Raw genomic sequence first — 24805 nt, forward strand, 5'->3', positions numbered from 1 at the left:
TCTGTTTATAAGCATTTTCAAATTGTACTGCATTTCTTGGATAATTTATTGTTGTAGGATTTTGAAGTTAGGTGAGCTCTGCATTTGTGTTATAGCCTGACAGTTTAATCAAGATACAAATTTAGAAACAAATCAGCACTGTCTTTTGTATAGTGCCTCTAAATCCATGGTAATTTGTGCCAGACTCAGTAACAGGAAAGGATCGCCGTTTCATGCTACCAATACCAGTGGGTGTTGCTCCCCAGCTGCATCTTATAAGAGAAGATGCAAGAGAAATTAAAGGATCCCCACATGTATTTTTCTGTAATGTACCTTCTGCAGAGTACGAGGTTGATGGAAAATTCCCTTGAATTCAGTGTGTGAGCCGACTGTAAATAGTGCCATATGTTCTGCACGCTTTAACTCCTACCTTTTGAAAGCACTGGGCAGTTTTTAAGTCAGCTTTCTTTACTTTATAGTTTTGAAACCTTTAAAAAACATAAAAGCTTGTACTCTGCAAACTCGGAACAGGGAGGGGAGAACTCAAGTGCTGCTGGTGCCTACCCTGGCTGCCTCGGGACTCTCCCAGAGGCCTGTTTCGGGGAGCTCTGCTGTGCCAGGACATCCCTTGCAGCACGAGCTCGTCCCTGCGCGCTCAGCTCCAGCATATCCGAGCTATAGGCTGAGGCTGTGTGCGCTGGCAGCACAGATGGAGTGTGCTCTCATTAGGACTGTTTGTTGCCTGTTGGAACACACAGCATATTTCTACCGTGGCATCAACAGTTTCTAAGAACTGAGGTCAAAATAAACAGGTTGCAGTTGGATTCAGGAACAGTCTGGGAAACAACTTAAAATTCCCTGCTTAGGCATAACTGTATTCCTAGATAGGTGGGTAAAAAGGCATTCTCATAGCAAGGGCTCATCCAAATTGATGTTTTGTGTGTGCAGACCAGCATGGAGTTGCAGGGGCACGTCCAGTAAATTTTCTACAGATATTGGCATGTGTATGCAAAATTGACTTTATTTTAAATAAATGAGCAACTTTAAGCACAGCACTCCTGCACTGTTTCTCCTGGTCTTTGTAGTGCTTGAGCAAAGTGAAAGCGATGTCCTCGTGCCCATTTGGAAAGTGCCTGTTTTAACCAGGCCTCAGCCTGTGCAGGCACGGATGTCACTGGAGGCCCTGGTATGCACGGGCTCTGTGCAGGAGCAAAGCTGGGGTGCTGGCAGACAACCTCTGGCAAGCCTCCTGGAAGCTGCTTTGAGTTGCAACTGCCCCGAACTCCCCACCCCATCCTTTCCCTGGGGATTAGTGCTTCCTCAGCAGAACCGACACCTGAGCTGCCTCATTGCAAACCCACAGGTCCAGCTCTGGCCCTTGGAAGGGCATCGCTCACTGTGGAGCTGCTGCAGCACGCCTGAGGTCTGAGCCCGTGGATTCAGCGTGGAGAGCCTTCATCTCCAGCAGCCAGGTGGAGCAGACCGCTGGGAAAAGGGACTTCGGTGTGTGATGGCAAGATTCACCACCACTGGTAAGTACTTACAGGATCAGCCCATATACACACTCACATTCCAGGTGACAACCTGGCCGCACAGGCATGAGCCGAGTTTTAGCCAGCAATATCAATGAATGCAGGGTTTAATTTGTAGTTTTTAAAAGCCAGCGAAGTTTTATGTAACAGGACAAATACTTGTGATGATTTTGGCTTGAGTAGAGATGTAAATAGATTTGCTTCCTGACAGAATCAGCAACAGTCACTTGTAAAGGTTTACTCATATTTACCTGGTCACAGGTCATTTACAGCCAAAGGAACTATCCTGTTTATTGAGCTGCAAACACACAAAGGCATAGCAGTCTGCTAGATATTAGAAAATGTTCTCATGGGTTTAGTTAGAAAATGTTCTCATGGGATTTGGGGTTTTTTGAGTGGGGAGGGTTAAATGTAACTGTAGTTTCAGTGGTTAAAATTAAAAAAAACAAAGTTATTTTTTCCTTTTCAGAAATGAAACATTATTGAGCTGTATGGTATGCATAGTAAATGGCTAATACAGATATGTGTACTGGAGTAGTGAAAAGAGGTGTCAAAATAATTATGAAAATTTTGAAGACTAATATGGAAAGATGTGTATAATTCTCTAAAAGAAAGTGTGAAAAAGAAAGCCTTCCCATATTCTTTGCTGCTATCAGTTTACTGCTGCTGCTATTACTTCCCATGTCATGAGGCATTCAGTGGTCTGTGTTACAACCACAGGAATAATATTATCATCCCTTACTTTTCCTCAGTGACAGGGGAACAGCACTCCTAAAATACCTTATTTATGGGATGATTTTACTGTCTCCACCAGGTTTTCTTGGTTCTTGCTGCTGTTCTCCATAGGCCTCTATACACAGTTTGTGTGTAACAATGTGCCTTTCCATCCTTGACCCTGGCAGGTCTTGTGCAGCCTCATTCATCCTGACCCACCACCTCTTCCCTGCTCACAGACAGCTGCTGAGTCTCAAGCTCTTCACTGACTGTGAATGCAGTTGGGAACACTCTCCTCCCCCCCACTTTTAAGTTGGCTCTCAGAGCCCATCGCAGATGGTCTGTACCTCATACATAATAAAGATTTTTTTTTCTTCTGAGGCGGTTTTCTGTGAATGTGAGAGGCAGACAGTCTGGCAAGCTTAGACCTGTGTTTTTATATTTTTTTCTAAGTGAGCCTTGAGGGATTTGTTTGCCATAGTTTGGAACCCCTTAATAGCTTATGGAACTCAGTAATATCTTGATTCCAGAGGTTGGAACCTGATTTGTCCATTTGATATTTTCTAAGGGAAAATTATACACATTGGCAAAATGGAGTTAGGGCCCAGCTGGACAAGACAAAGAAATTAAGCAGAAGCATTCCAGGAACTAAAGCAGTTGCTTCAGGAAGGTGGTCTTCTTATATGAGTATGGTGGGTTTGTGCTGTGTGTGAGAGTTGCTTTGGGGTCACCTGTTATAGCTGTGTATTTTGTAATACTTGTAAGAGTTTTTTCAGTGAGCTCCCTCTGTCCTATTTTTAGACTTGAGCAGTAACATCTGTGTACCAAAATGTCCCCAGGACCTCATGTAAGAGCCTAAGGAGCATTTTCAAATGTCAGATAATTTGGGTTCTAGGTAGATCAACACTGCTTCTTCCTAGTTCCCTTGTGTATGGTTATATTGGTGGTGTTTATGCTCAGCATTCCAGGTCCATGTGTGGAAATCTGCTTCATGGGCCAGGCTGCCAGAGGGCTCTGGGTTTCTGTTCCGCATGGAAGCTGCCATAGGGCTGTTCCTGATCTCTGCAGTATGCTTTGGGAGCTGAAAATGTAGAACATGTGTGGGAGGAAGTAATGGAAATACATTTATACCAACAGTTTCAGCAGCTGTTTTGACCCCAGTCAAGGTGAGATATGGGGTTGTATGTTTTAAAAGATAAGGGAAAAATGTCCTAAACTAAATTGGATTTTGTTCATGATGAGGAAAAATTTTTTTACAGGTATTTCACTCCTCTGTTGTGCATGTTAAATGCTGTGTGTGTGTGTTGTTACTCATTGTATAGGAACAATTAAGTCCAAAACCAACCCGAGAACTGTAGAGTATTTGCTAAAATACTTAGGGGTTCAATTGTCTGAAGCTGTTGGCTCTTAGAGGGAAAAAAATCCCGCTGGTGTCAGATAAGACACTTTTCCAGGGCCTGAAGGGTGTCAAGAGTAAGGGTCTCTAAGAAGTGAACAGAACAAAGAGAATCTTTTGAGAAGAGATGAGAACATGCCAGTTAGGCAGCAACGGTCGGCAGCACAAGGCAGTCATAGGCTCATCCTTCAGAATGGAAGGACCTTGGGAGGCATCTAGTCCAGCCTCCTGCTCAAAGCTTGGCCAGCTCTGAGACCGAGTGGCTCAAGGTTTCATTCAGCTGGGTCGTGAAAGCCTCCAGGCATGGAGACTGCACAGCCTCTCTGTTGCAGCCCCTTCCACTGCTTGACTGACTTCACAGCAGAAGGGTTTTCCATTATTTCTAACCTGAACCTTTCATATTTCAAATTCTGTCTGTTGTCCCTTGCTCTTCCACCATATCCCACTGCAAATAACCTGGCTCTGGCTTCTCCTAGCCTCCCCTTGGGTGCGGAGAGGCTGTCACCAAAGCCTCCTCAGGCCCCTCAGCCCCTTCTCACAGGGCTAATGGCCATTGTGGGGGTCCTTCTCATTCTGCCTACACTGCAGTAATGCTCACCAGACTGAGGAGTGGCACAGGAGCCTCTCGGGACAGTGGTGGGGCTGACCCATGCTGTCCCATGGGATGTTGCCATCAGGACAGGCTGGGTGGCTGCCTGTGAGTCGTACTGCTCTTGCCCAGCCCCCTTAAGGGGTGTGGGTATTTTTGTTGACCATCAGCTGGAAGCAGTGCCAGGAGCTGATGCTGTTGGCTGGCCTTGGCCTTCACAGCAGATTCCTGGGTTAATAGTGTGGCGTTACTAATCTCAGGTATTAATTCAGAAAAATACTAGTTTGGATTCAAAAATCATATCATAGTTTAAATGCCAGAAGATGTTAAAGCGCTGTAGAGTTTCTTAGCAGAGTGGTTTTTGAGCTGCTGTGATACAGGTTTTAAGCAAAACACAAGGGTTAGAGATATACTTAGTCTTAAAAATTGTTAGGTGTCATGTAATTGCATAACTGCAAAACACAAGGCTTCAAGAACAATACTGAGTATCATGAAATTGTGATTTGATTTTAAAATTAAGCAACATGGATAAGATCAAGAGTCTGCTGCTTTTGTAAAGCAAATGTTCCTCTAAGAGGGGTTTTTTCAAATAGTGAACCACGTCTGTAAAGTTCTGAAATGATAGCTGCTATTATGTGCTCATCTGCTTGGCACAGTAATTAAAGTATACATTAATGCTCTGAGACACGTGTTTAGAAGTATGGATTGAAATTAATCCCCCTGCCCCTCTAGAAATTGCTCACCGAGTCTAACAGCATATGTGTTGCTATAGAAAGTTGTGAGTTTGTGTATTGTACGCGGGTACAGGTACATTTAGTATTTCATATGTTTTATTAAATATAAATGCAAAAATACATTTAATTTTATTAAAGATACGGAGGGGGGTTATTTACGTATTTATCCAGTCTGGGACAAGCATTTTTACACGTAAAACTTGCACTGTAACAACTACTGAAGATGGAATTGTCAAGCTGCTCAAATACTGCTCAAGGAGTCTTTGAGGTGTCTGCAAGCATTGTGTGAGCAGGGCAGGAGGAATTCCTGCTTCTGTGAGGTGCGGCTCACCCAGGGCCAGTCTGGCACATCCACAACGGGTCCCTCATGGAGCACTGGGTGCAGGACGGGCTTGTGCCGAGCTGAGCTGTGTGGAGGAGGCCCTTGGCTGCTGAGAGACAATGTTAATTCTGCAGCCACTGATGAGTTTTATCTTAGATTTAAGCTTGCAATGTCAATTCCACCTCTGGCTTCCTGGACACAGGACACAGTTGTCCTTAGGAAGTCTCCAGTGTGAGTTTACAACCCGTGCAATTACCAAGTGAGGTGCCACCTCTGCCTGTACCATGGTTATTCTGCCTGCCAGAAAAACTTGGTGATAAATAGTCCACAAGATGCTTGAGAGGCCATGATGTCACCCCTGCACTGGCCAGTTCACGGGGCCAGCTTTGCTGTTATTTTACAGGCTATGTGACGTGTAAGCCAAAGAGCAGCTGCAGGTCCTTCCCGCAGTGCTGAAATGCAGGCGGTGTGCGGCTCAAAGCGCTGCTTCTGTCCCGTTCCCCAGTGCGGGCAATGCTCTGCTTTCACAGCCTGTGTAGGGAGCGGTTGGAGAGCTGCTGCTTTTCCTGGTGGCACAGTGCAGTGTCCTGACAAAGAGCGCCGCTCTGCGCAGTGCCATCGTGAAGCTCATGGACTGAGAGAGGGAAGCATCGAGCAGCAGGTTGAGAAGGACACAAGAAGAACAAAGTCGTTGTCTGGGGGATTGTTTGAGAATCACTGCCCCTGCGAACTTAAAATGTGCGTGCAAAAAATGTCTTGTTCTTCCCTGCCTACAACTCCGACATAGGACCCAGTTTAAAAAAATGGATGTTTTTGCAAAACTCTGACTTCTATACTCTCCCTGGTCTATGTACCTCTTTGTGTGTTCAAGATCTAAATGCAGTGTGCAGGCAGCCTTTCTCTTACAGCTAATATTGATATCCTGCCCCAGAGTTATAAAAGAGAGAGAAGAAAACCCTTACAGATATTTACTGCTTCAGTTGATACATATTTGCCCATTTCTGGGTGGTGAAAATTGTTATTTTTATTATTTTTTGCAGTGTATCGGTCTGGATGTAGTCAACCTGTCAGGAGTGTGAAATTTACAGCAGAAATTATTTTAACACTGGAAAAGCTCTTACTCATCTGAATTGTCATTCAAAATGCATGATGAAGGTCACCAAGCAAAAGTTTTCCATCCCATTGTCTGCAGGACTCCTGCAGGTCTTCTGAAACTTAAGGTAAGATTAAAAAAAAAGAACAAACAACTTAGTTGCAAAGTAGAAGCTGGTGCAAAGTGTGAAGGTATAATTCTAGGGCAGAGAAGATCCTGTTTGTGCATTGACCGCTGTCTATAGGAGCAGTGGCATTGTTAAAAAATTTCAATGCAATATTTGTTTAAATAATCAAAGCAAAAAGAACAATAAGCCCAAGATTACTACAGAATTAAATATATAAAAATGTATATCTATATAGAAAAGAAATCTATATAGATTTCTTTCTATCTATATAGAAAGAAATTGCTTAGTATTAAAAAATAAAAGGATGTATTATGTTTTCTTTATTCTTTTGAAAATATGTGTCCAAGTACAGAAGTGTTTAACTATGAAAAATAAGTGTTAGTGTAAGCAGGGAAAGTAGGAACGACTGACTAGGACAATGTATTTTGTCTTTCTTAGCTCCTGAATTAAATTCTTCCAGTGTATTTCCTTATTTCTCTGTCAATGTAGTGCAGGCAGCTGGGGTGTCATCAGGATCCCTTCTCTGTGACTGTAGTCAGAGGATTTTGTATAAAGAGCATTTTCCAGAGGCTATCAGTATGTTCTCTTCCACATGACTTTTTTTCTCCAGCTTGTTTCAGGTCGTATATATAACTAAAACACATTCCAGAAACCTTGTTTTCTAAATGCATGTTGGGCACAGTTGTTAATGTTGCAGGTGTTCACATTCAGGGCAATATAAAATGCTGCTTATGACAAATGACAAACAATGGAATGCTCACTTTAAAGCCTTAGGAGTTTGGTCTGGGCCTACAAACAATTATTTTTCATTTGTTTGTAGACAGACAAATTTATAATTAAGACGGTAATGGGCATAAGCATTCTTGCAGCCTTTGTAGCTCATCTATTTTGTGAGCATCAAAGAGAATATTTGTGGTAGAATGCACAGTAGTAAGTGTGGGGGAATCAACAGCATGCAGATTCATTTGTTTATTTAATGAATCTGGTTATCCCCTATCCTCCTATCATCTGTGCCTCTGCGATAAGGCAAAGCATGTCTATTTTCTCTCTTTGCTATCACTCCAAATGCTGTAGATAAGAACGATAGCTGGACACAAGTACCACACTGTGCACCCCAGAACACCAGAGGTATTAATGAACACAGGCAAAGACTTGTGTAACCATTACATCAGTGTCCTATTTCTGGAAATGACTACTGTAAATTACCATTTGGCTGAGGAATCCATCGTGCTGATCTGGAGCCTGCGTGGCCTGACTGTGGATTACATCAAGCACATGGAAAAGCTGCCCAGGAATCCTGGCACAGAATGATATTATTTTGTTTTGCATAGGAAACCTGTGTGTTGATGGATACACGTGTATAAATGTGTAAAGTGGTTTGGATTGCCCGTGTCTGAGGGCAGAGCCCTGTATGTAGCAGACCTTTTAACTTCAGGGGTTGTACATCTTTTATGTCAGCTCTGAGGCAGTTGAGATGAGCTGAAATGCCAGTCTGAGGGGGGCCACTGGTGTGTGAGAGTTGCCACAACACAGTTTCTCTAAGGGCCCTAGGAATCTATGATTTGATTCCTCTTACAGCTTGGTCCAAACCAGCTTGTGTTTATTGGCTGTGAAGCCCATTTATCTCTGCAAAACCTGGGGACACCAGTTTGGAGCTGTGTATCTGATGAAAAGGTACTTGGGGGTCAGGAGTTTTGAGGCCTTAAATAATTTTCTAGAGGGATGACTTCTATTGAGGAAATGTTACCAGTTTGCTGATTTTTGTCTTGGTTTATGTCTTTAGTTAGTGCCAACGGTGTTAAAAAGCTGAGATTTGTGTGTTCATATATTTTACAATGAATTTAAAACACAAATAGCTCATAAGAATCTTCTTTTTAAAAACGGAGAAAAAGAAAAAATATCAGTCTGGTTAAGAGGTGGTTGTTCTTATGAAGAAAACAGTGAGTTATTATTGCTACCTCTGATGTATCTATGTCTAGTAATACATGTATCTCTTTAGGACTGGACCTCAGAATAAATTGCAAGATCAGAAACTAAATTAAAATCTTCTAAAACTTGGTCCTCATGTATTTTTAAGGAAGTGGTCTATTCCAAGAACTCTAATGTATGAAGTCTTGTTAAGGTTAAAGTCTCAGTAGGCTGAAGTTCATTTTTTGAGGAAGAAACCCAGTTAACAATAAAATCAGGTAATGCCCAATGATATTGTCACAAATAGTTAATTAAAATAAATTTGTAGTTGGAACATCATCAGTGTGTACAATAAATAATAGCTGAGGGAAAATGCTGACCCCACGCTTGTTAAATTGCTTGAAAGTTAATTTGGATGTGTTCAGGTGAAAAAGAGGTTTGGTTGTGGGGGGGTTTTCTTTTTCTCTCAGCTGCAGTTTTCTTTGTAATTCGGCAAGAAATTGAATAATTTGGGCTTGCCAGACCCACCTGTGAAAAGCAGATGCCCTTGTACACAAGTGATCTTCACTCAGCTGGTGAGCAGTGAATACAGAGAATGGACAGTGCAGTTGCTCCAATATTAAATTGCTCTTGCGAGCCTTTCAAGCTGGATTTCTTTCCAGCCCACAGGAAATGACTGATAATCCTTTTTTCTTTTCTTTTTTTTCCCCAGAGAAGGAATGTGCTGGGGTAGAAATACAGTATGTAACATAAAGATTAATACATAACCTAAAGTTAGATAATTGTAAAGGTATTGACTTTCTGCAACTGAAATGAGAGTAGTAAAACCAGGGAAGTTAATTGTGGGAGAGCCTGGCTGCCTCTTACTGTCATTGTTATCTGTTCCTTAGAATATTGCCAATCTTAAAATATTTGGGGAGAACTTTCAGTGTTGAGTATATTATTCAGACTTGCTGTCATAGGCAAGTTCAGTCATAACAATTCCCTTTTCCTGAGCAGAGGGCAGCCTTTCCTTTGGCATCTTTTAAATTCTGAGAACTTTGTGCTTTAACTATAACCTTTTTCTTCTCTAAAGAAAATCTTCATTTGTACAGTCAGCTGGCTGATTCAATCTCCAGCTGAAAAATGATCACGAGATGAGTGTATGTTCCTTAGAATTCAGTGCTGTTTCTCATGGGTTTTAAAAAGCGCCAACAGCTTTAGTTAAACACAGCAGTGGTTTTCATTATGTGGCTCTTTGTCTCTGTACAGGATTCCTGTGCAGGAGGTCCTGTGAGAAAAAGCTCCATCAAACACTGGAAAAAAAGACATTTTATTTTAAGATTTTAAGGAACAAAAGGATCTTGCAAGAAATAGCATAAGAGGATGTTTAAACCCTCTGGGTAACCAGGAGAAAGGTAGAACAGCAGTAATGTTAATTTAGAGTATTTGGGGTAAGTCATGATCTTTCTTGAAGATTTTGGTATAAGTCATGTTCTTTATTTTTCTTAAATATCATGTTTTTTTGAATTACCAAACAGGTTACCAAGTACTTTCATAGTCTCATAACATTATTTTGCTACATCCAGTAACTTGCTTGTATTAGTAGTCAGTTAAACCAAATTTTTTAATAAAAAAATAATTAGCATATGTGAATTCTTATCCCTGGAAGCTCCATACTCAGGTAAAGCAAAACATGAGAAAAATAGTTGTCAAATAAGTTGGTATTCCTGTATTTGAAGCACCCAGAAGCATCATTTCTCTGTAGGTGATAAAATGACACGGGTGGGTTTCCCCACCTACTTTACAAGCCTGCTCTGGATGGAAGGGAGGTTTCTGGAAGTGCCAGTATCCTCATCAGGTATGGTGAGTGCCCACTCCTGGGTGTCCCATGGCCAGCAGGTTGAAGTCCCAGGAGATGACCCACACACCCACATTGCTTGGGACTGGAACCAGTGCCTGTTAAACTGGCTGGGAAGAGATGTGCTGCTTTTAACAGGACAATTCAGGACACCTCTGGTCAGTCTTTAATTTTTTCTTTACATTGAACCACAGAATCACAGAACCATGGAGTGGGTTGGGTTGGAAGGGACCTTAAAGCCCATCCAGTTCTACCTCCTGCCACAGACACCTTCTGCTATCCCAGGATGCTCCAAGCCCCATTCAACCTGGCCTTGGACACTTCCAGGGGTCCAGGGGCAGCCACAGCTTCTCTGGGCAATCTGTGCCAGGGCCTCCCCACCCTCACAGGGAAGAATTGCTTCCCAATATCCCATCTAACCCTGCCCTCTGTTAGTGTGAAGCCATTCCCCGTTTTCCTGTCACTTCTCTGTCTTCAGGTGGCCTGAGATGAGGAGCATCAGCTTTTAAGAAACCCAGTTCAGATGCTGAGTAAAACCCCACCAGTTCTGAGGTCATTGTCTTCCTTGTCTCACATTTTCAAAGACTTCAGGCACTTCCAGCCCAATGTGTCTGTCAGGGCATTGTAGCAACACTTGAGATGGGTAGCAGAATAGGATAAGGTGGAATGTTAAAGGAAGGGAGTGGAGCCCTTTTGCAGGTATATCTGGTATTTCATTAAACCTAGGCATGTGATGCTCAGGATAGGATTCTTATATTTTGTTGAAGGTTTTTAAATTTATGTATATTTTTTTGTGGGAGGGAACTGCTTCTGCTCTGTGAAAACTCCAGAGTGCACACTGTTGTTGAAAAGTAAGTTTTAAGGACATGTTGTTTAGAGTGTAAATGTGGAGCTGCTGGTCACAGGCACACAGACTGCCCTAAATTCATAGGTTCATGCAGCACTACTACAAATACTGCTTATAGCATAGTAGTTTAATGAAAGTGCAGTGTATCTTTCTCCCATTTCTAGATATGGTTTAGCAGCCTGACATGATTAATCAATACCATGTGACCACTCAACTCTCTTTGGAAGAGCTTCTCAAATCACAGGCAAGATTAGGGCTCCTGAGATGGTTGATGTAATCAGGTCATGCATCTATAAAACTGGTTTTGTACAATCTGGGTTCAAGCAATTACCTGACCTCTCTGCTCCTTCTTTTTTTTTTTAATTTCAGTATTATTGGACAAGGAAATAGTGTACCCTCAAAATTCAGATGTAGACTGGCTACAATAAACAATCATTAAAAATGGCATGAAAGACTAAATAATTTTAAGCGTATGTAGATATAATTGTAATGGCTGTGCCATGTATTATTCTCAGACTGGAATGAGGCACAGGGACTGACATAACTTTCTCTGAGTGTTCCCTGGATTAAAAATTCTTGCTGTTTGGATTCTGTCATGAAATGGTTGGCATCCCAACAGTTGTGACAAGCGTATATGTTGGCAAGGAATTAAAAATGGTGGTGCCTCTGAAGTTTAGCAGGAGGTTTCCTGCCTGGGGATGGCAGACAGTTGTAGCTGTTACAAATGCCATTCCCTTGTCTGCGTTGCAGCTCATTTCTGAAACAAAGCAAGCTTGGGTACATGTTCCACTTTGTAATAGGAACTGCCACATTTGGTTTTCTTTGAGTCTTTTCTGACACTGGAGTCTTCATGTGCTCACTTCTCTTTTTTTTCTTGTTGTTTTGTTAATAAATCAAGTCTGACTACAAGATCTCTCTGCCTCTAAACCACAGTAAGGGCTGCTTGAAAAAGCGTGAGCCTCCCAAATTTTTTACCCTCAAGAGGAAATAACTGATCTTTTTGTTTGTCTTTGATCCAGTCTCATCAATGCAATTTTCCTTCTTCAAACAATTGAGCCTGCAGTTCATTATAGTGCAAGACCGGAACCCTCCTATTACCTTATTTTTAGCAACAATTAAATTGAGCCTTAAAATCGCATTTGCAAAAAGAAAGGCCTGCACCGGTCCCAAATCTTAGAACTCAACTCCTGAAATCTGCTCTGAGGCTTCCAAAAGAGGCAGCAGCAGATTGAATCCCAGCACTTTGCTCTCCTGGATGTGAGCATCATTTGGTGGTGTGGCTTGGTGGTATTTGTGGCCAAATGAAGCATACAGTGACCCCACAGAACGATTTGAATTCTGACATCCTCATTTGCAGGGCTTCCACTTGCTCTGATAAAGCACTCTAAATGAGTTTTTACTCCTTTGAAGTGTAGCCCTGTTGTACTTGTGTCTGAGACCTGAGGGTACTGTGCCTCTTTGGGTGTGGCAGCCCCCTGGACCCGCTTGGACACACCGCCTGTCCTGGGAGTCCTTTCTGGCCTCCTCCAGCCTTGAGTTGAGGGTGTGGGGTCAGAGAGCACTAGGATGCCTCAGGTAGGTGCGTCTGTGCTGGAGACTCAGTGGAGCTTCTCAGCCTGGGACAGTGAGGAATGCCCACCTGCCAAGCCCCCTCTCAGCAGAAGAGACATGGGGTGCCCTGCTCCTGTGGGGTTGAGCATCTTCCCAGAGCACAGCTTCTGACTATTTATCAGAGCTTATGTACTTCATTAAAATGTAACTTCCCTTCAGCTTGTGGAGCTTAGAAGCTCTTAGAGGCATGACTTAATGGAGAGACAGGTTGTATCTGCTGCAGAGTCAAGGAGGTGCACTGCAGAAGAGAGAAGTCTTTCTGCCAGGTGATTTGTTAGGTTCAAGCAAGAATGTTTATGTGCAGTTGAGACTGACTGACATGATCACTTCTTCTTAGGAAACTTGCCATTAGAGAATGTTGTAGTTTTCCTAAACATGGCTGTTAGAAGTCTAGGAAAAGAAATTCACTACTTAGGCAGGACAGAGGTGAGGAGATTTGAAAGTGTCTGCCTAACTGATGAGAACAATCTCCTGTCACAGTGACTGTGGCAACGCAACTGGAACTTAGAAAGAGGAGCATAGTTTGAAACACTGGGTATTTTACTGTCTTTGTACCCGACTAGATATCCACCTATTATAGGTACTAAAGCTCTCCGAATACCCATATTAAAGTTTGCTGCAAAAATACGGAACCCTCATGTTATTTACGTAGTGTGGTGTGCATGGAAACACAGTTAGCATCAGGCAAGCTGAGAGACCCACAGAGAGAAAAAATCTGATTAACGGCACCTAGAAATGGGCAGAGTAAGCCCCTGCAAGGAACCAGACCCCTCAGAATGCAAAACTGCCAGACCAAGAATACAGGCACATGTGGAAGAGCTGTATCTGTGCACGAGCCTGACAAAGGGGATAAAAATGACAAGATGAAGGTAGAGCTTTGTTATGCTTTCACCAGGCAAAATGAAAGAGTGAAATAAAATTGCCAGGAATGAATACACAAACCCTGAAACAGCTGGGAAAAATATTTGAGGAAAATGTACAGGAGGTAGCAGAGGGATACTTTGCTCTAAATCCCAAAAGCAAGAAGCAGAGAAGAGGATAGATGCTTGCATTGTGTGGCGGAAAATTCTGGCATGCACATGTACATTAGAGACATAAAAGATCTCCTAATTAGAGACAGGATCATTTGTGGGACATGTGATTCCAGTTTACAGGAGAAAAAAACATCTAACTCTAGAGGAATGAACCAAAGAACAGGAGCAGCTGAACTGTCCAGGGAAAGGAGCAAAATGACAGCTACTTTTGCAGGACATAACAGAGTCCAGGAGAGAGGGAAGAGAGGGATGAATCTGTGAGCAATGCACAAAAGTGAAGTAAGATTTGGGGATGGTGGGAAGGGAGCCTCAAGGGTTTAGTTCAGCAGTGGGGCTGTGTCTGGCTGAGCAGGCTCTCCCCTCCTCAGCAGGGATGCAGAAGGAAACCGTGGGGCAGTGACAGGGCATCGGCGAGGTGGACAAAGCAGCAGGCTGTTCTGGAGCTCAGCATGTCTGAAGGAAAATGGAATCAAAGAGCCAGCCTTTAGGTGTCTCTGGGTTAGCAATCTCTAGTTAGTCACCAAATGTTTGCATGGAGAGCACAACTGTCAAAAGGAAAGTTGGGGTGATCCATTTGCATTTCTGAGGGAGGAGAAGGAGAAGATAAGGTTTGAAAGAGGCACCAGAAAGTCAATCTGTCTGAGCATGACCTGAATGTTACCCCGGTTTTTTGTGTTTCTCTACACCGTTCTCTAAAGAAAAGCCAATTATATTTCAGAAGAATAGGGGCCTCTCATGTTGTTATTCATCATGTGGCACATGAAACACCAACACTAACTCCGAAACTGTGAGTTAACCTTGTCCTTTCATCACGTATGGTCATCTCATCACTAGGCTGGTGACTGCTCAAAGCTGCCTGAAAGTGGTTGAGCCCCAGACAACTAAACTTTTATACATCAGTACAAAAGCAGCAAAGAAGATGAGAAGGAAAACTGATTGTCCCTGGGGACACAGCATAGTGGTTTGGGTAGTCCTGCTTAGAAAGTCACTTGTGGCTTTTATAATGAGGAACTTAAGGTTTGAATTTTCAGACTTATTAGCGGTACATTTGTTTGTTTTTTATTAACTTAATATACTACGTGCCACATTTTCCTTGGGGTATTGAGTCAAGTGATGGATTCATCCAGTTTAGCTCTAAATGCATGGGCTTCTCTTTTTCATAAAACTTTGAAGAGATTTGGGTCTCAAATTTCCTGAAAGGTTTTATTTTATGCCTGTATATTTTGGTACAGCAGCTAATGTTTTCTATCCTGTTTCCTTTCTGACAATATGTGCTTCTGGCTAGTATAGAGAGGGAATGTAGTTTTTGTTTGTTCTCTTTCTTGACCCGTGAGAATTAGAGTTGTCTTCTTATATGAGCAGACAGAGTTAAACCACTTTAGTCTACAAAAGAATCACTGGAAGTTTCCAATCCCCTCACTCTCTGCTTCAATGAAAAGAAAAACAGGTTTTAGAAAGTCTGAGAAAGATATGGCTATTAAGCTAATCCAGTATACTTCATCTAGCTGCTAAAAATCTTGACTCTTAACAGTGATTAAATATAATTGCATCAGTAAAGATGGTGTAAAAAAACCCCTGGCTTTCATTAGAAGCTATCTTTAGGAAACCATGATTCCTTGACTTAAAAAGTTCCATGTAACATTGCTGTTTTATTTTGGGAGTGCTTTGAAGGTTTCCTAAACCCAGGGTTATGTAGAAAGAATAAATAAACCCCAGCAGAACAAATAGACAATTCTGAAGTATTCTTCTATATTTCAGTATATATCTGCAGTGCATGCTATTTATTCAAAAAGAAAATTTGGCATAGAACTGAAAAGTTAGTGGGTAAATATTCAACACCTTAGAGATCTGGTCAAATAGTAAAAATATTTGGAAGTAAAGAACAAATTAACAAACCACCACCTATGTGCCAGATAAAATTGTCATAGGATGGAATGGAAGGACTTCCCGTAATTTAAATTAAAGCTGTTGAATTCTTCCTGTTTGCTACTCTTCAGTTTGGAAGGGAATCTGTTCATTATTTTAAGAGCTGAAAAACAACGTTGCTAAACTTTTCCTCTTATTTTCATTAATGTAAAATCTGAGCTGTGTCAGATCCTTAACACTGCACGATCTTTATAGAGAATTTAAAATTTCTCCAAGTTATGTGATCTGAAAATCTCTTCCTAGACAGTTAGATGTTAAAAAATTCAGCAGTTTTGGTATAACACAGAACACCACATGCTGCTCTGTATCCTTGGGCTGAACTGGATATTTGCACTTCTGGGTTTGTTTTGTAGATTATGAAAAATTGTGTAAACTGAAAGAGGACTGTAAAACCTCCTACACTGAAATACTGAAAAATAAAAAATAATCTAGCTCTTGCATAGCTTTGTCACTGCCAATGTTAAATGTTACTGCAAGTATTTGTTGCAAGAGCCTGAGTTACTGCAAAGACAAAAGTACAACAGTGAGCCTTGTTTGCTTAGAGAAATCACATATTCCCAATGTGTTCCAGGGGAATAATCATCCATTTTTTGTGGGTATTCAGATGAAGTGATAATTCTGAAGCAGAGAATGCTATTGATAATATTTCCACTGGGATACTCAGTAAAAATGTATTTAACTGTTTCCATAAGCAGAGTTTAGGCAAAGTTTTAAGTCCAGATTGTGACTGGCCTGTGGTGAGATGCTGAGCTAAATGCTGATGTGTCTTCTCCACATACTTTCTGCTTTTAAGTTACTAGATTTTAAAACCATGAAAGTATGTTGATATTTAGGGCATTTAATGAAAGATTCAAAATGTAGGCATATATAGATAGATATGCATTATACAAAAGAAGATAGTGTGGATGATGAAAAATGAGTCCTTTGTGAATTCATTATTTCTATTCTGTTTAACTATTTGACTCTTATTTTGAGAATCCCAGTGTGGAAAAATATTTTTATAATTTGTATATGGCATTTTGGCCCTCATGCAGTTTTGATTCACAAGTTGAAATCCTGTTTCCATGGAAATCAGCTGAATTGTTGATAAGCTTTGAATTTCTCCCACAAATTAAGGCAACTGGGGAACATCATCTGGGCTAGTTCTGTCCATAATGTCAACCATAGTATTTTCCCTTTTATTCCATGTGAATGGGAGCTGTATTTTGATGATGATTTAAGTCAAGATTCCCAAATGTTACTGCAACAAGTTATCCTGTATCAAGGGAAATTAGGGTGTTTGATAGCATCGAGTTACTTTTTGTGTGACAGCCGTTCACGACTTGCCAGCAGGAGCAGCAAATCTGCCCCTGCCCCACACCAGAAACACCAGCGATGGGTGGAGTTTTTCTCTGATTAGTTTCAGAACAGCTGAAATAAAAATAAACACTATTTTTTAGGAAGAAAAAAAAAAAAAGCCTATAATATAAGCTTGATATATAGCTTGAGAGGAGGGGTTTAGGCTAAACTTACTAGAATAGTCAGGAGAAGTGAAACTCCACACACCAGCTCTGTGTGTGCTTAGCTCTAACTCGTAACTGGAAGAGGTGGATGGGGTAGGAATTGGCTGCTCTGGGCAGGGCGGGACAGGAATGCCATTGTTTGCTGTTCTGTGAGTGTCTGTCCCAGGCCCATGGATGGGAGGGTGGCGGTGAAAGCAGACACTTCCCTGCACTGGAAATGCCAGGTGATGGACTTAAGCAATATTCACATTCTGCGTGTATTTCTGGCTTTCCTAATCTTTCATCCTGCCATTGAATCCGCAGGGGTGCAAAAATCCACCCACATAGATCCAATGTCAAAATCCTGGCCTTAATTATTTATGGTTTGGTTTGGACAAATTACTGTTCTCTGTGCAATAACCACAGTTGTTACCAGAAATACAGAACAATCTAAACTGTACATATATACATTATATAGATATGAACATTTATTTTTTTAATAAAGATCATACCTTTATTAATGTGTTTTAAGGCTTAACTGAAATTCTCATTTCTCAGTCTTGCCCTGTGCTGCTTTTCACCTGACCAGACTGGCCTGGATCTATGGCAATTAATTCTCAGAAAAAACGAGTTCATGATTTTTATAACCTGAAAGCCAGCCTAGAACGAAAAGAACATCCAGCTTTACACGCCTTGCACTAAGATCCTACTGGTTTGCAGTTGAACTGTACTAGTTTTTTGCACTAAAGAGGCACCCCCTTTTTTAAATGTCTCTGGGCTCTATTCATGAATCTAACCATCTCAATTTAGATCATTTTCATCTGCATATAAATAGAAGATGGATCTCTTAGGAAAAAACCCTTTTAAACAGGAACAGTAAATCTCATGAAACAAAAAGAAAATTTGAATTATACAGCAAAATCAGGCATGCCAGAGCCACTGCAGAGCTTGGCAATGCCAGCCAGCACTATTCTTTAATTAAGTAAAGAAAACCTGTGAGTTTTATGTGTTTCCCAAAGTCTTTCTTTCCTTCTTTTCAAGTTAGTTTTTCCTGAATTTTTAATAAGTTAATGCTGATATAATTGCTGACATAATGCTTACAAATAGGTTCCCAGCAGTTAAGTATTGCTTTAAATTTGGATTTTTGTCTTTTGTTTTTTCCTTGCTAGACTGTGTATAAAAATATACTCTCTTCAGAAGTTCATAGTTAGGACATGGCAGGCCTGGTCATTTCACTTTTAGCATGTTCTCAGTTGGAAGGCAACTGAAAATCAGCAGAAGCTCACAGGTAATTCCTGTGCCTGCATAGAGTTGTTTAAAACAGATTTGTTTGAAGTTAAAAATCTGTACCCCATTCTTCAATGGGGTGCCAGCCAGGTGCTCTAAAACATGTTCCTAATTATTTGCTTTTGATATGATGAGAAAGTAGCACTAGTTTTGATTTTCAAGTTCACGTATGCTTTTGCATCTGAGATTTCCGTGGAGTGTGTTATGGATATGGATTGCAGCCCCAGTCTCAGTGTCTGAAGCAATTCCTAGAGTCACAGGAAATATTTGTTTTGCACATGTTATTTTTGAGGAAGACCAAATGGCAATAAAAGTATTCCAGAATAGAAAAAAACTTTCTAGTAAAAATCACATTTGTGTCAATGACCTATCTGAAAATGCTAGAACCTCACAAAGCACAGCATATCTGTCTCACCAGAAATACTACACTTGCTTTTCACTAGAAAGTATTTGCAGTTTTCAAAAATGAAATACAGCATTAGCATTCTTCCAGGTTATTAAATAATGCAAAAGACCTTTTCTAGTTTGGTACAGTTCGTATTTCCAAGTCGTGGTTGTGTCGGGTGCTTCTTCAAAAATAATATTCTCAAGCTTTCGGAAGTGCACGTTCCAGAGCTTTGGTTCTGTGCAGTTGGTGTTGGAATGAATTGTTTCCTAAGCCTGAACTAAACCTCTTGAGGGGTTCCTCTGTCTCCTCCTGATTGAGAGGAATTGTAAGGTAAGGCTGAGGGTCCACTTAAGGCTTTTAGTGATGAGAAGCCAGTTTCACAACAGGGAAGAATTTTACTTTTAATATATTTGTACAATTTTTTTTTCCCTGCAGAATTACCAGATTCTATCATGGATTGTATGGATATTACAATTTTTTTTAAAGATCGTGAGCCAAAGTTTAAAAATCACTCGTCATTCTGGAAATGACAGTGTTGGAGAGCCAATCTAGAAAACTTGCTGATAGCCCTGGCAAAGGTTTCAAATCATTCAGCTCTGTGCAGGAGATCTACCTATTAAACTATCTCGGGTTGGGATACAAAAGCCCGAACTTACCACCTTTCAATCTTTGACCTACTTCGATTTTTATAAGAAATTTCTATAAATATGTACTTCCCAATTAATACAAAGTGATAGCTGATAGTTTCCCACAGTAAAAAATTGTCTGCATACAGATATCCATACGGGGAGCAAGGGGGATGTGATACAAAGAAGTGTGTTTCGTCTTTCAAGCTACAAGTCGATTGTGGCTTTTCAAAATCTGCAGATTTTCTCTCTAAATTAATCTTCCAGTGTCTTTTGTTGGTATCTTTCAAGTTCTATTGGCTTCCAGCTAGAATGCTAATGATAAAGCATCAGAATTGCACCCTTTTAAAAGACGAAAAGCAGGGTAGGCATCTGTAATAGTAGTGTAATGACACCAAATCTGCATGTACAGTTTAGAATTATTTGCCTAAACGCTCATTCATTGGCACACAGACATTTTCTTCAGTGCTTTATCTACATATGATGTTTTGCAGCACCAGTCTGGCATCATTAGACATCTACCCACCAGCATTTTAAAGATTTTTCCACAGAGCCATAAAATTGCACCTTCCTCGTTGAATCTAAAATCCAGCCCACCTGTAATAACAGAGCAGTGGAACATTATGGATCTCTCCTGGATGTCTGCAGTGCAGTGAGCTGGGGTGGCTTGCCTTCACACTGAAATAAAGGTCATGTCCTAATGTTATGCCTTCCTGTTTAAAATGAATGGCTTGTAAATGTTTATCTCAACTAGAAGTGAGAACGTGGTCTACGTCTGTGCTCTCCAATTCCCCCTTGGAGAAGCTGTGCAGTGAAACAGCTGCATATCCCTTCACGTCCTTCTCTTGCTGTTAAACATTTACATCTCTGGCTTCAGCTCTTTGCCAGGTTTCCCCCTGCTCATGTTTGGATTCCTGGTTGAAGCTTGCAGTAGTGTTGTCTGGATTTATAGTGGGTTACACTGTTTTCTCCAGGAAAGAGCAAGCTAAAGGGAGCAGAAGGATTGACAGTCCACGCACAGCGTCATGCAGTGTAGAGTTTCTTTGTGTTCTGCCAATAGGTATTGCAGTGTAAAATGTCTGGAGGCTAGTTAGGGCTACTTCTCTAGAGAGAGGACCAAAGTATACAGTATACTGGCTTTCATTTTGCTGATTTTGGACAGTCAGGGCTGCTTTCCATTTCCTACAATGTTCCAATATAACCAAGTCACATGTGCTCGGTAATGGAGGCTTCTGAGACCTGGGGCTTCTGTAAAAAAGGAAAAGAGCAAAGTAGTATTTATACAATATAATATTTTGATTCACTAATGAGCTGTGAGATGGGTGTTATCATGAACTACTGTGCAGCAAGAAAGGTTCTTAAAACACATATCAGCTTACTCCATCTCCAAATCATTGCAGATAACACAGTGTTTAGTTTCTAATTAGACTTGTGTTGTGCTAATTCTCATGAGCGGTGCAAGTGATTGACGTGCTGCATTTTAGTGGCAAGTAGCAGAGCAGCTGAGTGGAGCTCAGAGCTGAAGCCAGCATCCTGCTGCTGAGGAAAGCACGCTGCTCCCAGAGACTGATTTGCAGGATGAACACATGCTGATTGGTGTGGCCTTGGTCTGAGGGGAAGGAGGAAATAAAGGCACATAGTCTTCAATTAGACCAATGATACTCTAGTCCTAAAAGGATTAGGAAAGAAATGTCTAAATGAAAATAAAAGCCCATTGTGTAATAGTTTACAAATCATGTATTTACCTTGGATAGTTTTTTGCACTGTTTCTTAGGAGAGGATGGACATTATTCTTTTTCCATGCCTCAGTCCCCTGTATTTAAAATACGGATAGGTCATTCTAAGTGCTAGTTTCTATACATGTCAATAATAAGTGTAACCCTCAAGGCAGAGCCTTGTGAACTGTTCCTTGATGGAAAACACCAGAGCAGCATAGGCATTTTATGTAACTAAAATTGTTTCAGAATCGTTTTTGCCAGCACTTTTCTTTGTGGCCAGCTCAAGTCAGTATGTTTGGTAGTGCAGTTCCACTGTGGAAATAAAAATAGCAATATGGATTTGATACAGACAGTCTCATTGAGCTAGATTGGGTTACTGTAAGGAATATCTCCTAGTTTAAACCCTCTAATCTGGTTTAAATCCCTTCAGTCAGATTCTTAATGTAAAGTTTGGCTTTTTCAAATCATAATCGTTGCATTCAGCACTAACAAAGGCTGTGCCCGTGACTCTTGGGTATCATTCATGTAGCATTTCATTTTTTCACAGCCTCTAAAGCCCCTGTGAGGCCAAGCAGGGCTGTTCCTCTGCTTTAGGGCCTTTTTGGGCCCCCCATACATGTGTTAAAGGAGAGGGGCTGGATAAGGAGTGGCATTTTCTCAGGATGATCAAGCTGTGGCTTGCTGCAAATCCCATCTGCCCTCTCCACATGCAGCATTAGAGGCCCTTCCTGGAACAAGCTCCTCGGGGATCTACCTGCATGAGGTTGCCGGTACGGGGTCACTGGAAAGGCAGATGGAACACATGATGACAGACTTGGACCAGTTGCATTTGGCAGAGAACAGACCTGTGGAGTAGGATAGTGACTTTATGGGTCAAAATTTCTATTTAAATGGTATTATTTGTGGATCTCATCCCCCAGTCAAATATTAAATATTGTAGTACAAATAGCAGTGGTACCATGCAGGGGTTGAATTTTCAGAATTGCCAGGTGGGCACTGCAGGCTGCAAAGAGTGTTTGTGCAAACCATAGAACAGATAAAGGTATTTACTCCTGTCTGTGTGCTTCAGCTTGCTAGGGATACTTTTTTGCAGGCTGTGTAAATAAAGGTCAGATTTTGCTTTGTCAGTTGACATTGGGGTGAATTAAAGTAGACTTGAGAGCCACAACAATATCCCAGGTAATAAAATTTGATCTTGAAGTAAGAATGATACATTTGTCTTCTGCTTGAGAAAGGAAAGGTGTAGGGCAACCCAAACTTCTTATTCTGTTTTGTCTCTCTCAGAAAATGCAAAAAGAAGGCTCTGGACTTTGCGAGAGCTTCAGGAAACTTGGGGAGAAAAATCATGTGGCATAAACATTATTTGACCTAATTATGGGCAGCATGTTTTAAGTATATGAACTTGTAAAGTGCTCGTGCTTTGTAATACTGAATAAAAATGTTCTGCTACTTGTTGTGAAGATGAAACTTGTCTTGGACTTCACTGACAGTGAAACCAGGTTTGCTACAGATCTGTGTTGCAGATTAGGTCGTTTACTCATATTTCAGCTACATTTTTTCCAGTTTCTCTTCCTCCACTGCTCTGTAAAAGTTGTGCAGCTGCCTGGAGGGCCATAGGCATTAAAAAGGCTTGAAGCACTAAAAGAAGAAATTTTGGGTCCTTTTTCTTAGTCAAACAGTTTTTTGTATGCCAAGTACAGTATTTTATGCTGTCCAAGGAAACGGATATCATTTGCTACACTTTAACACAAAAGCCATTACAGCTCTCCTTGAAGCCAGTGACAAAATTCCACTTGCTTTCAGTGGCAATTTGCAAGCAACACCTGATGCAGTTTCTGTTAGAGCAGGAGAAAGCTGAGAGTCCACAGTATCATGCAGATGTAAAATGAAAGAACTTGGTGCCGTATCATTTGCACATTTCAAGAGAAACTGTCTTGGTTTTGGAGGAAGAATCCCATAAACTTGTTACCCAGGCACTTGCAAGTCATCCAGAGAAAGAGTCCAGAGAAAGAAGTGTGCAACTGCGCTCCAGCCTAGTACTGTTTTGTTTGAGTGTGTATCAGAGCATGGGGAAGGAGTGACCACCTTCTTGTCCTGGGTGTTCCCTTCAATCTGGAAGGTGAAATGTCAGCTGCTGTTTGAATGTGTAGTAATCACCAGTAAATCTCAAACTCTAAAATACTTGCTTGTGCAAAGCAGAGATTGAAATGGAAGAACTCCAAGGAAGACATCTCTTTTTTTAAAGTGTTTTCCCCTGGGCTTTCCCCTCCATGGGCCAGCAGAAATTTGGCTACCCCAGAGTTGTTCCCTGTGCACCTGCTGCTCACTGTGCCTGAGCAGCCCTGAAAAGGGGAACCCAGAACTGGGCTGTGTGTGAAGGGAAACGTGTGGGTAAATGTACCTTCCAGACACCTGCATCAGCAGCATGGCAGCAAAAAGAAATGTCTCATGTTCCCTCCGCGTGAGATCGGCCTTAAAATTCTCCAGAACAATGAGGCTTCTCTGCAGCTGTGGAGAGCCTGGGGCCTTGTCAGGCATTCTTGCATTTCTCAGCTTATTCTTGTTGCACCTTGATAGAGATAAGACTAATTATTAGATCCTCAGCTTTAGACTCCCTGCAGTTACTCAGTGCACAGAGTTTACTTTATCTATCATTTTCCACTCTAGCCTTACAGTTTACTTTAGGGAGATTATATACTTGCAGCTACTGGCCTACCAGGAAAGGACATGATTTTGAGCTCCATGGGATGTTACTGATCTGTAAATCATTTAATCTCTTCCAAATAGTGGCCGCTCTGTCATTTTTCACAATATACCTTGCCTTAATATTGGAAAACAATCAGTAATTTGGGTGATCAGGTTCAGCAACCTTCAGAGGGACCCAAAATCTTTAGAAATTGGTGTTAGGGAAGATTGTATCTTCTGAAGTCATATTGCCCCAAGTTTTGAAAATGTCAGGCTTGCATCAATATTCATAAGAGACCCAAGCTCAGTGATATTTAATGAAAGAATACCTTCATGGAAAGTACTTTACATGAATAGTAGATGCATTTTAGAACCTGTTTGAAATGGATATGTAGAGCTTTATGTTCTCACAAAGGCAAAAACTTAGCAAACAGAAGTGTTTGAAGCATGTGGATCTTTTGCTACTGGATTTGGATTTTAATTAGACCTCTGTGTTGCTGTCTGACCTGTGATGAGGTGACACATCAATCTGCCGTGCAGTCATCAGGACAGAATGGTGAGAAGAGGCAGAGACCTGGAGAACCAGGGGTTAGAGGAGACTTGGACTCGTGCCTGATATGGCCCGCGGCAGTGTCTGGTTGGTGGGGCTGCCTGGAGTTTTGAAAGACGAGCAGAATCAAGGAAAATACCAAAGAAGGAGAAATGAAGTATACTCTGGGCATTCTGTAACATTTCTGTTCTCACCCAGCTCTACGAGAAGTTGCAATAGATGTGTACTTATGTCGATTAATCTTCATGTTAATGTCAGTGAACCAACTCTTCCATAAAGGTAGAAGACATTTTCTTACTGGCCTCGAGAGAAAACAATTCTCTGGTGTTTGTTGTGATGAATTTACAGGTATTTCACAGGGCAATTTTCCCAAATTCTCTGCTTGTATGAACTGGTACAGCATCACTTTACTCAATGC

At 41.3% G+C, this 24805-nt stretch overlaps 1 long non-coding RNA gene across 1 annotated transcript in view; it reads left to right on the forward strand.

The window, feature by feature from the left end:
* LOC121675311 overlaps positions 1–24805 on the forward strand; it is a 69978-nt gene that overhangs the window by 34125 nt on the left and 11048 nt on the right. Inside the window, exons 3-4 of the long non-coding RNA XR_006020040.1 lie at positions 1343–1511; positions 6307–6486. This is a non-coding gene — a long non-coding RNA (uncharacterized LOC121675311). The remainder of the gene's footprint in view (positions 1–1342; positions 1512–6306; positions 6487–24805) is intronic.

The sequence above is a fragment of the Corvus kubaryi genome, unplaced genomic scaffold, assembly GCF_017639235.1.
Source record: "Corvus kubaryi isolate FWS band 111438036 unplaced genomic scaffold, C.kubaryi_AGA036_p1.0 74, whole genome shotgun sequence".
NCBI lineage: Eukaryota > Metazoa > Chordata > Aves > Passeriformes > Corvidae > Corvus > Corvus kubaryi.